Below are 15,895 nucleotides of genomic sequence, written 5' to 3' on the forward strand. Positions count from 1 at the left end.
AGAGCACAAATCACAGCCCCCTAGAAGAAGCCAGAATGCTGGCGAAACGCACGTCGTTTTAAACTGTCCTTGGTGCAATACATGGCTTGGGCTGCCTTCTCAGGCTAATTGCTGAATATCATAATAAACATATCCCAATTTATTTAGCCTAGGTATGTGAGTTTGGGGGTCACTCGCACATACCTCTTGCACCTAGGATTTTTATAATTTATCTCTTTTAATGCATATTAATAAAAGTTAAATATTATTACAGATCACATACTTTCTCCCTTTCCCTTTCCTCATACATAACGCACATAATACACGCCCAGTTGTACTTTTACTTTTCAACATGCCCAGTTGTACTTTTGCAAGCCTCATTTGCATAAATACAAAAATGGCCATAACTTGGCCAAAAATGCTTGTTTTTTAAAAATAAAAACGTTACTGTAATCTACATAGCAGCGCCTATCTGCTGCAATAGCAGATAGGGGTTGCAAAATCTGGTGACAGAGCCTCTTTAAGCAGTTGAGCACATTACACCAGTGTCTCAACAACAAGGACTTGGTTTGTGAAGGTGCGTGAGTGCTACTGATCCATGCCTGTGCGTGACCCAGCCTGCTACCTGGACTCTGTTTGCAATCTGCTTGTTCTGACTTTGATTAAGAAAAACTCCCCCAATCCTTATCTATAGCTACTAACAAGCACAGCTTCGCCTTCTGACTTAGTTTCTGTATTCTGACCGCAATTGCTATTAGAGACTACGCTGGGGCTGGTGACCTGGGAATACCATACTGATAGACCAGACCTTTTCTTAAATGTGGAAACAGCCAAAACTCGTCGCTCTGATTCACTCTCGTCTTGACTCTTGACTACTGTAACTCATTACTAGTCGGTCTTCCACTCACTAAACTCTCCCCTCTCCAATCAATCCTGAATGCAGCAGCCAGGCTCATCTTTCTGACCAACCACCACACCAACACCTCTACCCTGTGTCAGTCACTGCACTGGTTGCCCATACCCTTAATATTTAAATTCAAACTTATTACTTTCACCCACAAAGCTCTCCACAGTCCTGCACCTCCATACATCTCCCTCATCTCTGTCTACCACCCTACTCGCGCTCTACGTTCTGCCAACGACCTCAGATTAACATCGGCCATAATCCAAACCTCCCACTCCCGTCTCCAAGATTTTTCTCATGCTGCACCTGTCCTCTGGAATGCGTTACCCCAGACAATCACATTAATTCCCAACATCCACAGTCTTAAACGTTCCGTGAAAACTCATCTTTTTAGAGAGGCTATAACATTCCCTAATCTGACTCCTTTCCCTGGCCCCCTTTTACATAAGTCATCAGAACCTGCACCCTAATGTACTTCATATCTGTCATACACAGATACTGGCTGGTGACGGCTCATGCAGCTTTATGTTACTACCCCATGTCTATAAAACATTTTGTGTCTCCCTTATTTCCTCAAAGATTGTAAGCTCTTGCGAGCAGGATCCTCATTACTCTTCTTAGAATTGTAAATTACTTTGGTCACTATGTAATGTCTGATATTGTCTGTACTCAAACCTCTAAATTGTAATGTCAGGGATCATTAGCATGCATATTGCTTGCAAAAACATTATTACCTTACAAAAGTTAAATATCTGTATATTTCACAAAGAATCTGAATCTATGCAACAAGATGGAGCCTGCATCAGGGACACGCCCATGGAAGACACCGACCCTGGAATGCAAGAGGAGTGTACAGATGAACTCACAACTGAATAGAACCAATAGGGCTTAAGCACGTCCCACCTTTCTACAGAGAAGATTTGTAACTCTTTGTGTAATAAAGTTGAGTTGTACTTCCTACTTGACTGAGGGAGGATATTTACCAACAATACTCTGTCTGGTGTATTTCTTCCACGCATGCCCTCAGTTTCCAATTTACAGAGGTGGTTATTCGGTGTTGAATAACAGGGAAAGGAACCCTGACAGAAAAGTGCTGCGGAATATGTTGGAGTTATATAAAAAAAGATATTATTATTAGATGTCCTTCTGTGGGTTAAGTGTACGTTCACGAGGGGCGTGGCTTAGGCATGGCGGTGTGAAGACGTGTTTTGCTGCAGCTCCGGACTCACCGCACAGAATATCGCCCGACAGGGCATACTTACCGGTCCCCACCGCAGGATGACGAAGGGGAGAAGCCGCAAAAACCTACCGGTCTCAGCTGGTTCTTCTACCATCGGCAGATATCTCCGTTCCACGATGGACGGGACTCCGCCGCGATCTTCCTCCACTCCTCCTGCAGGCCGCACCCAGACCCCGCTGCAGCGTGGCTACTCGCCGCCGCCTCGTGGCTACTCGCCGCCGCCTCCTTCCTGCTGCTCCCGGGCCCCAGGGGTGGAAATGGCGTCTTCAGAGGGAGGTCAGTTGGATGCAGGCGTCCGAGGGTCGGTCATACTGGCCAGATTAGAGGTCTTTCCCCCTATACAGCCTCAGACATCATCAGGGGGCGAATCTAGTGGCACCGACTGCGACGCCATTTCTTCCCCCAACTCCACGGCAGTTTTCCAAACAGGATGGTCTGCTGAGTCAGAGCACGCCGGCCATTTTTAGGGGATCACTTGCCCCGTCAGGGAGTCCGGGGGACCCATTGCCCAGTTTGCCTACGGGCCCCCCGCTAATCCATGGAATGGAACTTGGCGGAACTGTGGGAAATGGTGAAGGTGTTGCCCACCAAATCGGATTTGGATCAACGCCTCTCTCGGTTGGAAGAGAAACACGACAGGGCCATTGGCGCGGTCTCACAGGAGGTGCGGGCCCTGACCGCGAGGGTAGAAACCCTGGAGTGCCAGAACTCCATATCTACTGTGGATATCTTGATTCTCTCACAGTCTCTGGCCACTCAAGCCTCGCAATTACGGGACTTTTATCTCCATTTAGACGACGTTGAAAACAGGGGGTAATAACCTGAAGTTGAGGGGTTTACCGGAATCAGTACCCCCGGATGGCCTCTACGACGCCGTGTCACATATCTTCAACAACCTCCTGGATCGCCCACGAGACATGGCCATCGAGATGGACAGAGTTCATAGACTGGCAGGTCCCCGGGTCAGAGATGGTAACCGTCCCAGAGACATCATATGTTGGGTACACTTCTATAAGCAGAAGGAGGAGATTGCCTGGAGAGCGTGGGAGAAGGGAGCCGTTACTTTCCAGGGCTCCGAGATCACCGTCCTACCGGATGTATCCCCATTGACTCTCTCCATGCGCAGAATTGTCCGTCCATTACTAGAAGCAACCAAGTCTGCAGGAGCTGCATACAGATGGGGCCACCCCTTCCACATCATCCTTCGCCGACAGGGGCGTGGTCAGGTTCCCAGATGACCTGGAGGAGGCCTTCCGATTGTTGGAAATCTCACCAGTGCGGTTACCGGATTGGACTGAACCCCCGGCACCGTTTTCTATTAGAGGTGGTCCCTATCCTGATTTTGTGCCAAATCTTCCCCTTCGCCCTGGAGTCGAGCTGTCTGATCCATGGCTTTCGGGGCGGCGATCCCCACGAAGAGATGGTGGAGCTGGTCCAGTCGAACCATGGCCTCAGAGGCGACGATCCCCATGGAGAGATTGATCTTTTACACTCGTGTGGGACGTTATTTGCACTTAACCCCTCTTTTCTCCGCAAGGTTCCCCGTCAGCCGTGACTGCAGTCGTTGCTGGTGTGGCCCTAGGGGCCATCTGTACCAGCTACGGATCGGGGAGTTCTCTATAGTATGGATCGGTCCAATTGCTTAGTTTAACAGGGGAGGGTAGGTTCAAGTGTTAGTTAATCCGGTGTGTCCAGGGTTGTGCCACTTTCCATTTGTGCCTTTTAGTTGTTTACTGTATTTGCGTGACATTGTCTTCTACATCGCTGTCTTTCTTCGTTCCCCATTAGGGTTCCGTGTTGCTGTGTCGTGGTCAGAGTGATTTCCTCTGAGGACGACATAGCCCACGTTGAGTAGTGGAGGGAATTTGTACTCCGATTTTAGAGGGATAGTGTTGCCTCTTAGCTCTTGTACTTTGGTTTTCAGTGCAGGTGCCTTTCTCTTTCTTTTTCTTTTCTGTCTTTTTGCCCCTTCCCTCCTCTGTCCATCCTTCTGTCCACTATGACTGACCTTACCATTGTCTCCCTAAATGCACAGGGTCTGAACATTCCGGAAAAGCGGTCCTCCATTTTCTGTCTCCTGTGGAAAAGGAAGGCACACGTGGCGTTCCTGCAGGAGACCCACTTTCGGGCCGACTGCATACCAAAGCTTACGGACTCTCATTATACGGAAAGGTTTCATAGTGTGTCTCCCGATTCCAAGACTAAGGGCGTCTCCATCCTGATTTCTCGCTCTCTTCCCTGGGAGCATGTGGAGACTCGCACAGATGGGGCGGGACGATACCTCTTCATGAAGGGTAAGCTGGATAACACTCTGTACACACTGGCCTCATATTATCTCCCTAACACGGGTCAGGTTGCCATCTTGGAGAAGGTCCTTGTGGATCTGGATGACTTTCTGGAAGGCACTCTCATACTGGGGGGAGATTTGAATTCCACTTTAGACCCCACATTAGATTCCTCCCGAGGGCATTCATCTTTGCCCAGGTCGGCACACCGTCGCATTCGTCGGCTGGTGCATGAGCTTCAACTGGTTGACACATGGAGGCTTATGCATCCCTCGACCAAAGACTACATGTTTTTTTCGGCCCCCCATAACTCATACTCTAGACTGGACTACTTCTTTCTACGCCATCCCCACCTCTCCAACCTCACGTCCGCCTCCATAGACGACATCACTTTCTCGGACCATGCCCGCGTCCCTGGCAGTGGCGACTGAATAAATCGCTCTTACAGGATCCGGCAGGGGTATCAGACATTTGCAGGGAACTAGGGGAGTACTTTGACAAGAATGTCTCGCCGGGAGTTGACCCTTTTTGTATCTGGGAAGCCCATAAATGTGTAGTGCGTGGTTCCTTTATACGTATCGGTTCTAAACTTAAGAAGGAGCGGGCGGCACACCTCCGGGACTTATTGACCCGGATACATCGGCTGGAACAGTCTCATAAAGGTGTCTCAGAATCGGGTTGCGGGGGCAGAGTTGGGGCAGCTGAGAGAGCAGGTACGTTCGCTCTGTCTTTCTAAGGCTCGTGCTGCATAGTTAAGTGTAGGAGGCACTTCTACGAATTTAGTAACAAACCATGTAGGACCCTGGCACCGGCACTTTGGAAAACACGTTCCAGTACCTATGTCCCACACATTCTAGGCTCCCATAGTAGACACCCACAGCTTCCACAGGATATCACGGAGGCCTTCCGTGCCTACTACCACTCGTTATATAATCTCCCTCAAGCCCCTTCTTCCCTGGGTGGCGGCAGTCACTTGGGAAAGATTGAGCAGTACCTCCGGTCCTCGGGGATGAAAAGCATCCCTTCTGAGGCGATTGAAGCCTTAGAGGCTCCCATTTCCTTGGAGGAGTTGTCGTGGGCACTGAAGGATTCACCAGTGGGGAAGGCCCCGGGTCAGGATGGCCTGCCGTTACAATATTATAAGACCTGTTCAGACGTGCTCTCACCCCACTTCCTGCTTGCATTCAATTCACTCACAGAGGGGGGCACCATCCCCTGGGACACGTTGAGGGCACATATCACGGTGATACCAAAGGAGGGTAAAGACCCCTCCATGTGTCAGAATTGCCGCCCTATTTCCCTGTTGATTGTCGTACTTAAACTCTTTGCTAAGATTCTGTCCCAAAGGCTGTCCCCGCTACTTCACAATATGATACACAATGACCAGGTGGGCTTTATGCCCTTACGGGAAGCACGGGATAATACCACACAAGCAATTAACCTGATGTACCAAGCGGCCACTTCTGCAATTCCCAATTGCTTTCTGTCGACGGACGCGGAAAAGGCCTTCGACAGAGTCAATTGGGAATTCATGTTGGCTACCTTGCGCCATATAGGGTTGGGGACACATATGATGAACTGGATTTCGGGTCTCTACTCCTCCCTATCGGCTCAGGTTAAGGTTAATGGACACCTCTCTTCTCCACTCGCAATCTCTAATGGAACGAGGCAAGGCTGTCCCTTGTCTCCACTGATTTTTATTTTATGCCTGGAGCCCTTCTTGTGCCACATTTGCTCAATCCGGATATTGCGGGTGTAGCCCTGGGAGGTAGGTCCCATAAGGTCGCTGCCTTTGCGGATGACCTTCTCTTTTTTATCACCGCCCCGAGGATTTCCTTGCCTAACCTGATGGCGGAACTGGGTGAATACTCGAAACTGTCCAGTTTCAAGATCAACTACTCGAAGTCAGAGACGCTTAACATATCGTTGCCACAGACTCTTGTAGCCGATCTGTCTGAGTCGTTCTCCTTTAAATGGGCTAGGGATTCGCTCAAGTAACTGGGGGTCAGGCTTCCGAGTGCCCTGTCACGCCTTTATGAGGTGAATTACCCTTCACTCCTTCAACGGGTAAAGAGCGATTTGGACTCTTGGACGTCGGGTACCTTTACCTAGTTTGGCAGATGTGCTATATTTAAAATGAAAATTTTACCACGGATCCTGTACGTCTTTCAGGCGCTGCCGATACATGTCCCACGCCCCTTCTTTCAGTCTCTATTGTCCATGCTTCACAGGTTCATATGGGCGGGGAGACCTGCACGTATTGCCCGATCTATGCTCTTTCGTGCGAAGTGTGAGGGCGGTGTTGGCCTTCCGGATTTTGTGTCCTATCATCAGGCCTCTCACTTGACACGGATTTTGGATTGGTTCAGACATACTGAGACTAAAGAATGGGTGTCCATGGAACAGGTCTTTATGGAAGTTCCTCTGCAGGCCTTGCCATAGTTGGGCAATCATGTCCCTCTGGCGGCAAGGACACATCCGACGATTGGGCCCACTCTGGCGATTGCGGCACGGATCTTTCCTCGGAAAGAGATCTCTCCCTCTCCCTCCCCGATGTTCCCGGTTTTGGGCAACCCTGCATTTCCACCGGGGCGGGAAGGAGGTCCCTTCCAGCACTGGTTGAGGGCAGGTAAAGGACGTGCGGCCCATTTTTTACAGGATGAGGTGTGGATGAGTAGCACTCAGCTGGAGTCCATGTCGGATCCGGTGTCTTTTTCTTTTTGGCAGGTTACCCAATTGAGACACTTCCTCGTGTCCTTAGCTGACCCAGAGGCATACTCGCGAGATAACTCCCCTTTTGAACTCTTATGCACGGGCACGGGCACAATTCGTCACGCACTGTCTAGACTCTATGCCCTCCTGATCTCTCCCTCCACCCTGTCCACACCTACATACTTGCTTAATTGGGAACGGGACTTAGGTCTAACATTTACCTCGGAGCATAAGGATCGCCTGTTCCACATGACACATAAATCATCTCTGGCTAGCAGATTTCAAGAGGCAGGGTATAAGATTTTGTCTCGTTGGTATAGGGTGCCTTCCAGATTGCATGCGATGTTTCCGGTGGTTTCGCCGTTGTGTTGGAGATGTGGCGACCATGTGGGTACTCTCTTACATATTTTTTGGGACTGCCCCATGCTGACGGACTTTTGGTCTGATGTATGGCGCATTTCCTCGAAATTTACGGATTTCCCCCTCCCGAGATCACCGGGCCTCTTCCTGCTCCATCTGTGTGAGGTGCCTTTATCTGCTTACCGGCGGTCAGTGAATGCAGCCAGGGCATGTGTTCCCGCGTTGTGGAGACAATTCTGTCCCCCGACTGTGGGCATGTGGTTTGGTAAAATTCAGGAGATCATGAGAATGGAGGACCTCACGGCATCAATGAAGTGATACCATGACGCCTTCCTCAAAACGTGGTTTGAATGGATTCGCTTTAAATCCTCAGAGGAATACAAGACCGTCATGGCTTCTTGAGCCTACCCAGTGGGTCCCATGGGTCAGGTCCGTTCTTTCCCCCTTCTCTCTTTTTTCTGTGTTCTTCCCTCTTTCGTTGCTCTGCAACGCTTTACTGCTCGTCCTTATGGGTATATATGCATGGCTGCGGGTTCAGGTTGCATATCAGAGCTTCTCTAGCCTCAATGTTCTCAGCATTTTGTGATATTTTTCTTCTCTAGTATCAATGTTCTCAGCATATTGTGATATTTTTCTTCTCTAGTATCAATGTTCTCAGCATATTGTGATATTTTTCTCTGTGATTATGGTGCCTATGTATCCTCAGTTGTTGGCCTGCGAGCCGATGTTGGTGCAGCTTTGCCTTACACCATAACACACTGTTCTTATGAAAACGGAAAATAAAAGAATTTTAAAAAACAAAAGTGTACGTTCACACAGGTTGGATACGCCTCAGAAAATTCTGACCCAGAACACGCATGGAAATCCGGCCAAATATTTGCACCAAATGGTGCTTTGATTTGGTGCGTTTATATGGCCGGATTGACGGATGCAGAAAACGGATGACAGAGAAAATGCCTATACACAAAACTTCTGGCGTTGTCATAGCAATGCGTCCCTGATATTCCGGTGTCCAGAGGGCCTCCTGTCATCGCTACAGTCTGTATTTGGCTTCAGGGGGTCACATGTGATGAAACGTCATCACAGAGAGCTGCCTGGCGACAGAGTAGTAAGAAGAGCAGGGACGTGTTGCTATGTCCTCGCCAGAGAGGGAGACAAGCATGTGCCATAGTTCTCCATAGAGTTCGGTAACGCATGCAAGAACTGGTATTTTGGGTTCCTCATTCATAGCGACTATGATGGTCTCAGGGTTCAGATTCAATCATAACTTGCTTTAAAGTTTGAAGTGGGTCTAACCTCTGAGACCACCATCATAGTACATCTGCTCTATGTAATTTCTTACAATTTCACCTACTTTTTATACTTTAGATGCTTGGAGTGTGAACAATGCCTGTGAGAATCGAGAACAAATTGTCCCATAATTGACAAAAATGAATTTACAAGTTGACTGTGACTAGATAGCTAATAACTCTGTCTACAAGAGCAGTAACAATACAAATTGTGTCTTGTATAGAAATAAGTGCCACCAACCCCGGGTGGTATGGCCCCTTCAATTTATAAAAAACAAATCTCTTATATCTAACCGTGTGTGTGGTGAGAGTGAAGAGACCAAGAGGTAAGCTAGCTGATCGCTCGGAGGTCGCCCCTTATGTGGTACAAAGGTGAGTATTCCCATATGGTTCAGTGTATGAGGTACGTCCTGAGGATGGAGAGGGACTCTCAAAGATATTGCCTAGGGACATGTTAAGGGATGTGAATTTGAACCTTATTTGGTTCATGAAGACATTCAGAGAGAAAGTACAAACTTGAGCAGGGCTGCAGATGAAGACTGGTGAGTTGCATCTGCAACACAACCAATAATAGAACAAAGACGCCACATTTTCCTAAGGAGAGATAGACTCCCATTGGTCCTGAGGTAGGGAGAACTCTTTGCCCCGCAGATCCAGCGCCCTAATGTAAGTGTTCCTCCTCAACGCTATGCAGCAGATGAATATATCTGGGGGTAGTGCAGTTTGTAGGGGCTACAAAGCTTAAGTGGGGTGAAAAATTTAATATGTTGAAACCCCCCAACCCCTATTTATTTTCATTTAAATCAGATATAGCTTTAGAAAGGTCATTTTTATAGTATCCAGCTCCACGTCATAGCCCCATCCCATTGCTGGTGTTTTAAAGCCAGCGCATGGGGCAGCTATGGACAGTTGGTGAAGAGAGAAGAAGTTAGAGATTGTGGAAGCCATTCTGCCATGGGATTAAGGTTGGAAGTGGCTGTTCCCGGAGACAGGCCGAAAATTAAGAGTGAGAGACCATCTGGGTTCATCAGACTGGAGTGGAGTCCAGATAATCCTGTTCAGATGGAAGAGCGCTGGAGAATAAAGCCTTCCACAAGAGTCACGACAAGGAGAATTATTAGGCCACTGTTGCCCTCAGACATCTACCATAATCTGCAGACCTAAGAAAGAATATTCTGCAGCGCACCTTATGCATCTTGTGAGTTGTAAGCTGAAGATTTCCATCTGTTGTTTCACTTTGCCTTAGTGTGAAAGTTTAGGCGAGCGCGTTTTAAAGGGCCGGTAGCGGATAGGCCTAAGTGAACTTACCCAGACAATGTGTAAAGAAATGCTGTGCTTTAGCTACTGTGCAAAATTGTGATTGTAATGCTCTCCGGCTTGCCTACCGCTGTCTTAGGCTGGGTTCACACGTGGCGGAATTTCACTTAAATTCCGCTGCGGACACTCCGCAGCGTTAATCCGCAGCGGAGCCGTTTCTGCATTGACTTCCACTTCTATTTAGAAGTGTTCGTTTAGACGATGCGTAACATTCCGCTGCGGAGCATAGGCTGCGGAGCGGAATTTGGTGTCCGCAGCATGCTCTGTCTGTTGCGGAGCAGTGGCGGACTCATGGCGGAATTTCTCCATTGACAGCAATGGAGATTCTAAGTTCCGCAATGAAGTCCGCAGCTGTCATGCACATGTTATGTGTGCTGCGGATGCGTCTTGCTTTTTTGCCATGACATTTCTTCATTCTGGCTGGACCTATGTATTTCTAGGTCTACAGCCAGACTGAGGAAGTCAATGGGGCTCCCGTAATGACGGGAGCGTTGCTAGGAGACGTCTGTAAATAGTCACTGTCCAGGGTGCTGAAAGAGTTAAGCGATCGGCAGTAACTGTTTCTGCACCCTGGATAGTGACTACCGATCACAATATACAGCAACCTGTAAAAAAATATAAGTTCATACTTACCGAGAACTCCCTGCTTCTGTCTCCAGTCCGGCCTCCCAGGATGACGTTTCAGTCTAAGTGACGGCTGCAGCCAATCACAGGCCAAGCACAGGCTGCAGCGGTCACATGGACTGGCGCGTCATCCAGGGAGGTCGGGCTGGATGCCGAAAGAGGGACGCGTCACCAAGACAACGGCCGGTAAGTATGAAATTCGTTTACTTTCACTAGGGAAAGTGCTGTCCCTTCTCTCTATCCTGCACTGATAGGGAGAAGGGAAGCACTTTTCCCGCAGTCCGCAGCAGCTAGTCCGCATCAATTTACTGCACATTTTGTGCAGATCCGCAGCAGAATCTGCAACGCAGATTCTGTGCGGCATTGATGCGGACAGTTGCGGAGGAAATCCGCCACGTGTGGTCATGCCCTTATACCTGTGTGCAGGTTGCAAGTAGTTAGTAAAGTCACCATTTACAAGATCCGTGGTGTACCATCTGTCAAATTATACCCCGTTACTAATATACAGTATATATTACCAGTGTATAGCTACCGCTTATTTTTATATATGTATATTATCAGTATATAGAGATACAGCTCATCATTATACATGTATATTATCAGTATATATAGAGATACCGCTCATCATTATACATGTATATTATCAGCATATAGAGAGACCGCTCATCATTATACATGTATATTATCAGTATATAGAGACACCGCTCATCATTATACATGTATATTATCAGTATATAGAGATACCGCTCATCATTATACATGTATATTATCAGTATATAGAGATACAGCTCATCATTATACATGTATATTATCAGTATATAGAGATACTGCTCATCATTATACATGTATATTATCAGTATATAGAGACACCGCTCATCATTATACATGTATATTATCAGTATATAGAGATACCGCTCATCATTATACATGTATATTATCAGTATATAGAGATACCGCTCATCATTATACATGTATATTATCAGTATATAGAGATACCGCTCATCATTATACATGTATATTATCAGTATATAGAGATACCGCTCATCATTATACATGTATATTATCAGTATATAGAGACACTGCTCATCATTATACATGTATATTATCAGTATATAGAGATACCGCTCATCATTATACATGTATATTATCAGTATATAGAGATACCGCTCATCATTATACATGTATATTATCAGTATATAGAGATACAGCTCATCATTATACATGTATATTATCAGTATATAGAGATACCGATCATCATTATACATGTATATTATCAGTATATAGAGATACCGCTCATCATTATACATGTATATTATCAGTATATAGAGATACCGCTCATCATTATACATGTATATTATCAGTATATAGAGACACCGCTCATCATTATACATGTATATTATCAGTATATAGACATACAGGTCATCATTATACAGGTATATTATCAGTATATAGAGATACAGCTCATCATTATACATGTATATTATCAGTATATAGAGATACCGCTCATCATTATACGTGTATATTATCAGTATATAGAGACACCGCTCATCATTATACATGTATATTATCAGTATATAGAGATACCGCTCATCATTATACATGTATATTATCAGTATATAGAGACACCGCTCATCATTATACATGTATATTATCAGTATATAGAGACACCGCTCATCATTATACATGTATATTATCAGTATATAGAGATACCGCTCATCATTATACATGTATATTATCAGTATATAGAGATACCGCTCATCATTATACATGTATATTATCAGTATATAGAGACACCGCTCATCATTATACATGTATATTATCAGTATATAGAGATACCGCTCATCATTATACATGTATATTATCAGTATATAGAGATACCGCTCATCATTATACATGTATATTATCAGTATATAGAGACACCGCTCATCATTATACATGTATATTATCAGTATATAGAGATACCGCTCATCATTATACATGTATATTATCAGTATATAGAGATACCGCTCATCATTATACATGTATATTATCAGTATATAGAGATACCGCTCATCATTATACATGTATATTATCAGTATATAGAGATACCGCTCATCATTATACATGTATATTATCAGTATATAGAGACACCGCTCATCATTATACATGTATATTATCAGTATATAGAGATACCGCTCATCATTATACATGTATATTATCAGTATATAGAGATACAGCTCATCATTATACATGTATATTATCAGTATATAGAGATACCGCTCATCATTATACATGTATATTATCAGTATATAGAGACACCGCTCATCATTATACATGTATATTATCAGTATATAGAGATACCGCTCATCATTATACATGTATATTATCAGTATATAGAGATACCGCTCATCATTATACATGTATATTATCAGTATATAGAGATACCGCTCATCATTATACATGTATATTATCAGTATATAGAGATACCGCTCATCATTATACATGTATATTATCAGTATATAGATATACAGCTCATCATTATACATGTATATTATCAGTATATAGAGACGCCGCTCATCATTATACGTGTATATTATCAGTATATAGGGATGCCGCTCATCATTATACGTGTATATTATCAGTATATAGAGATACAGCTCATCATTATACATGTATATTATCAGTATATAGAGATACAGCTCATCATTATACATGTATATTATCAGTATATAGAGACACCGCTCATCATTATACATGTATATTATCAGTATATAGAGACACCGCTCATCATTATACATGTATATTATCAGTATATAGAGATACCGCTCATCATTATACATGTATATTATCAGTATATAGAGACACCGCTCATCATTATACATGTATATTATCAGTATATAGAGACACCGCTCATCATTATACATGTATATTATCAGTATATAGAGATACAGCTCATCATTATACATGTATATTATCAGTATATAGAGATACCGCTCATCATTATACATGTATATTATCAGTATATAGAGATACCGCTCATCATTATACATGTATATTATCAGTATATAGAGACACCGCTCATCATTATACATGTATATTATCAGTATATAGAGACACAGCTCATCATTATACATGTATATTATCAGTATATAGAGACACCGCTCATCATTATACATGTATATTATCAGTATATAGAGACACCGCTCATCATTATACAGGTATATTATCAGTATATAGAGACACCGCTCATCATTATACATGTATATTATCAGTATATAGAGATACCGCTCATCATTATACATGTATATTATCAGTATATAGAGACACAGCTCATCATTATACATGTATATTATCAGTATATAGAGACACCGCTCATCATTATACATGTGTATTATCAGTATATAGAGATACAGCTCATCATTATACATGTATATTATCAGTATATAGAGATACAGCTCATCATTATACATGTATATTATCAGTATATAGAGATACAGCTCATCATTATACATGTATATTATCAGTATATAGAGATACCGCTCATCATTATACATGTATATTATCAGTATATAGAGATACCACTCATCATTATACATGTATATTATCAGTATATAGAGACACAGCTCATCATTATACATGTATATTATCAGTATATAGAGATACCGCTCATCATTATACATGTATATTATCAGTATATAGAGATGCCGCTCATCATTATACATGTATATTATCAGTATATAGAGATGCCGCTCATCATTATACATGTATATTATCAGTATATAGAGCCACAGCTCATCATTATACATGTATATTATCAGTATATAGAGACACCGCTCATCATTATACATGTATATTATCAGTATATAGAGATACCGATCATCATTATACATGTATATTATCAGTATATAGAGACACCGCTCATCATTATACATGTATATTATCAGTATATAGAGATACCGCTCATCATTATACATGTATATTATCAGTATATAGAGATACCGCTCATCATTATACATGTATATTATCAGTATATAGAGATACAGCTCATCATTATACATGTATATTATCAGTATATAGAGATACAGCTCATCATTATACATGTATATTATCAGTGTAGAGAGATACCGCTCACCATTATACATGTATATTATCAGTATATAGAGATACCGCTCATCATTATACATGTATATTTTCAGTATATAGAGACACCGGTCATCATTATACATGTATATTATCAGTATATAGAGATACAGCTCATCATTATACATGTATATTATCAGTATATAGAGATACAGCTCATCATTATACATGTATATTATCAGTATATAGAGATACCGCTCATCATTATACATGTATATTATCAGTATATAGAGATACAGCTCATCATTATACATGTATATTATCAGTATATAGAGACACCGCTCATCATTATACATGTATATTATCAGTATATAGAGACACCGCTCATCATTATACATGTATATTATCAGTATATAGAGATACCGCTCATCATTATACATGTATATTATCAGTATATAGAGATACCGCTCATCATTATACATGTATATTATCAGTATATAGAGATACCGCTCATCATTATACATGTATATTATCAGTATATAGAGACACCGCTCATCATTATACATGTATATTATCAGTATATAGAGACACAGCTCATCATTATACATGTATATTATCAGTATATAGAGATACAGCTCATCATTATACATGTATATTATCAGTATATATAGAGATACCGCTCATCATTATACATGTATATTATCAGTATATAGAGACACAGCTCATCATTATACATGTATATTATCAGTATATAGAGACACCGCTCATCATTATACATGTATATTATCAGTATATAGAGATACCGCTCATCATTATACATGTATATTATCAGTATATAGAGACACAGCTCATCATTATACATGTATATTATCAGTATATAGAGACACAGCTCATCATTATACATGTATATTATCAGTATATAGAGACACCGCTCATCATTATACATGTATATTATCAGTATATAGAGATACCGCTCATCATTATACATGTATATTATCAGTATATAGAGATACAGCTCATCATTATACATGTATATTATCAGTATATATAGAGATACCGCTCATCATTATACATGTATATTATCAGTATATAGAGACACAGCTCATCATTATACATGTATATTATC

Source organism: Rhinoderma darwinii, chromosome 3 (genome assembly GCF_050947455.1).
Source record: "Rhinoderma darwinii isolate aRhiDar2 chromosome 3, aRhiDar2.hap1, whole genome shotgun sequence".
NCBI classification, from domain to species: Eukaryota; Metazoa; Chordata; class Amphibia; order Anura; family Rhinodermatidae; genus Rhinoderma; species Rhinoderma darwinii.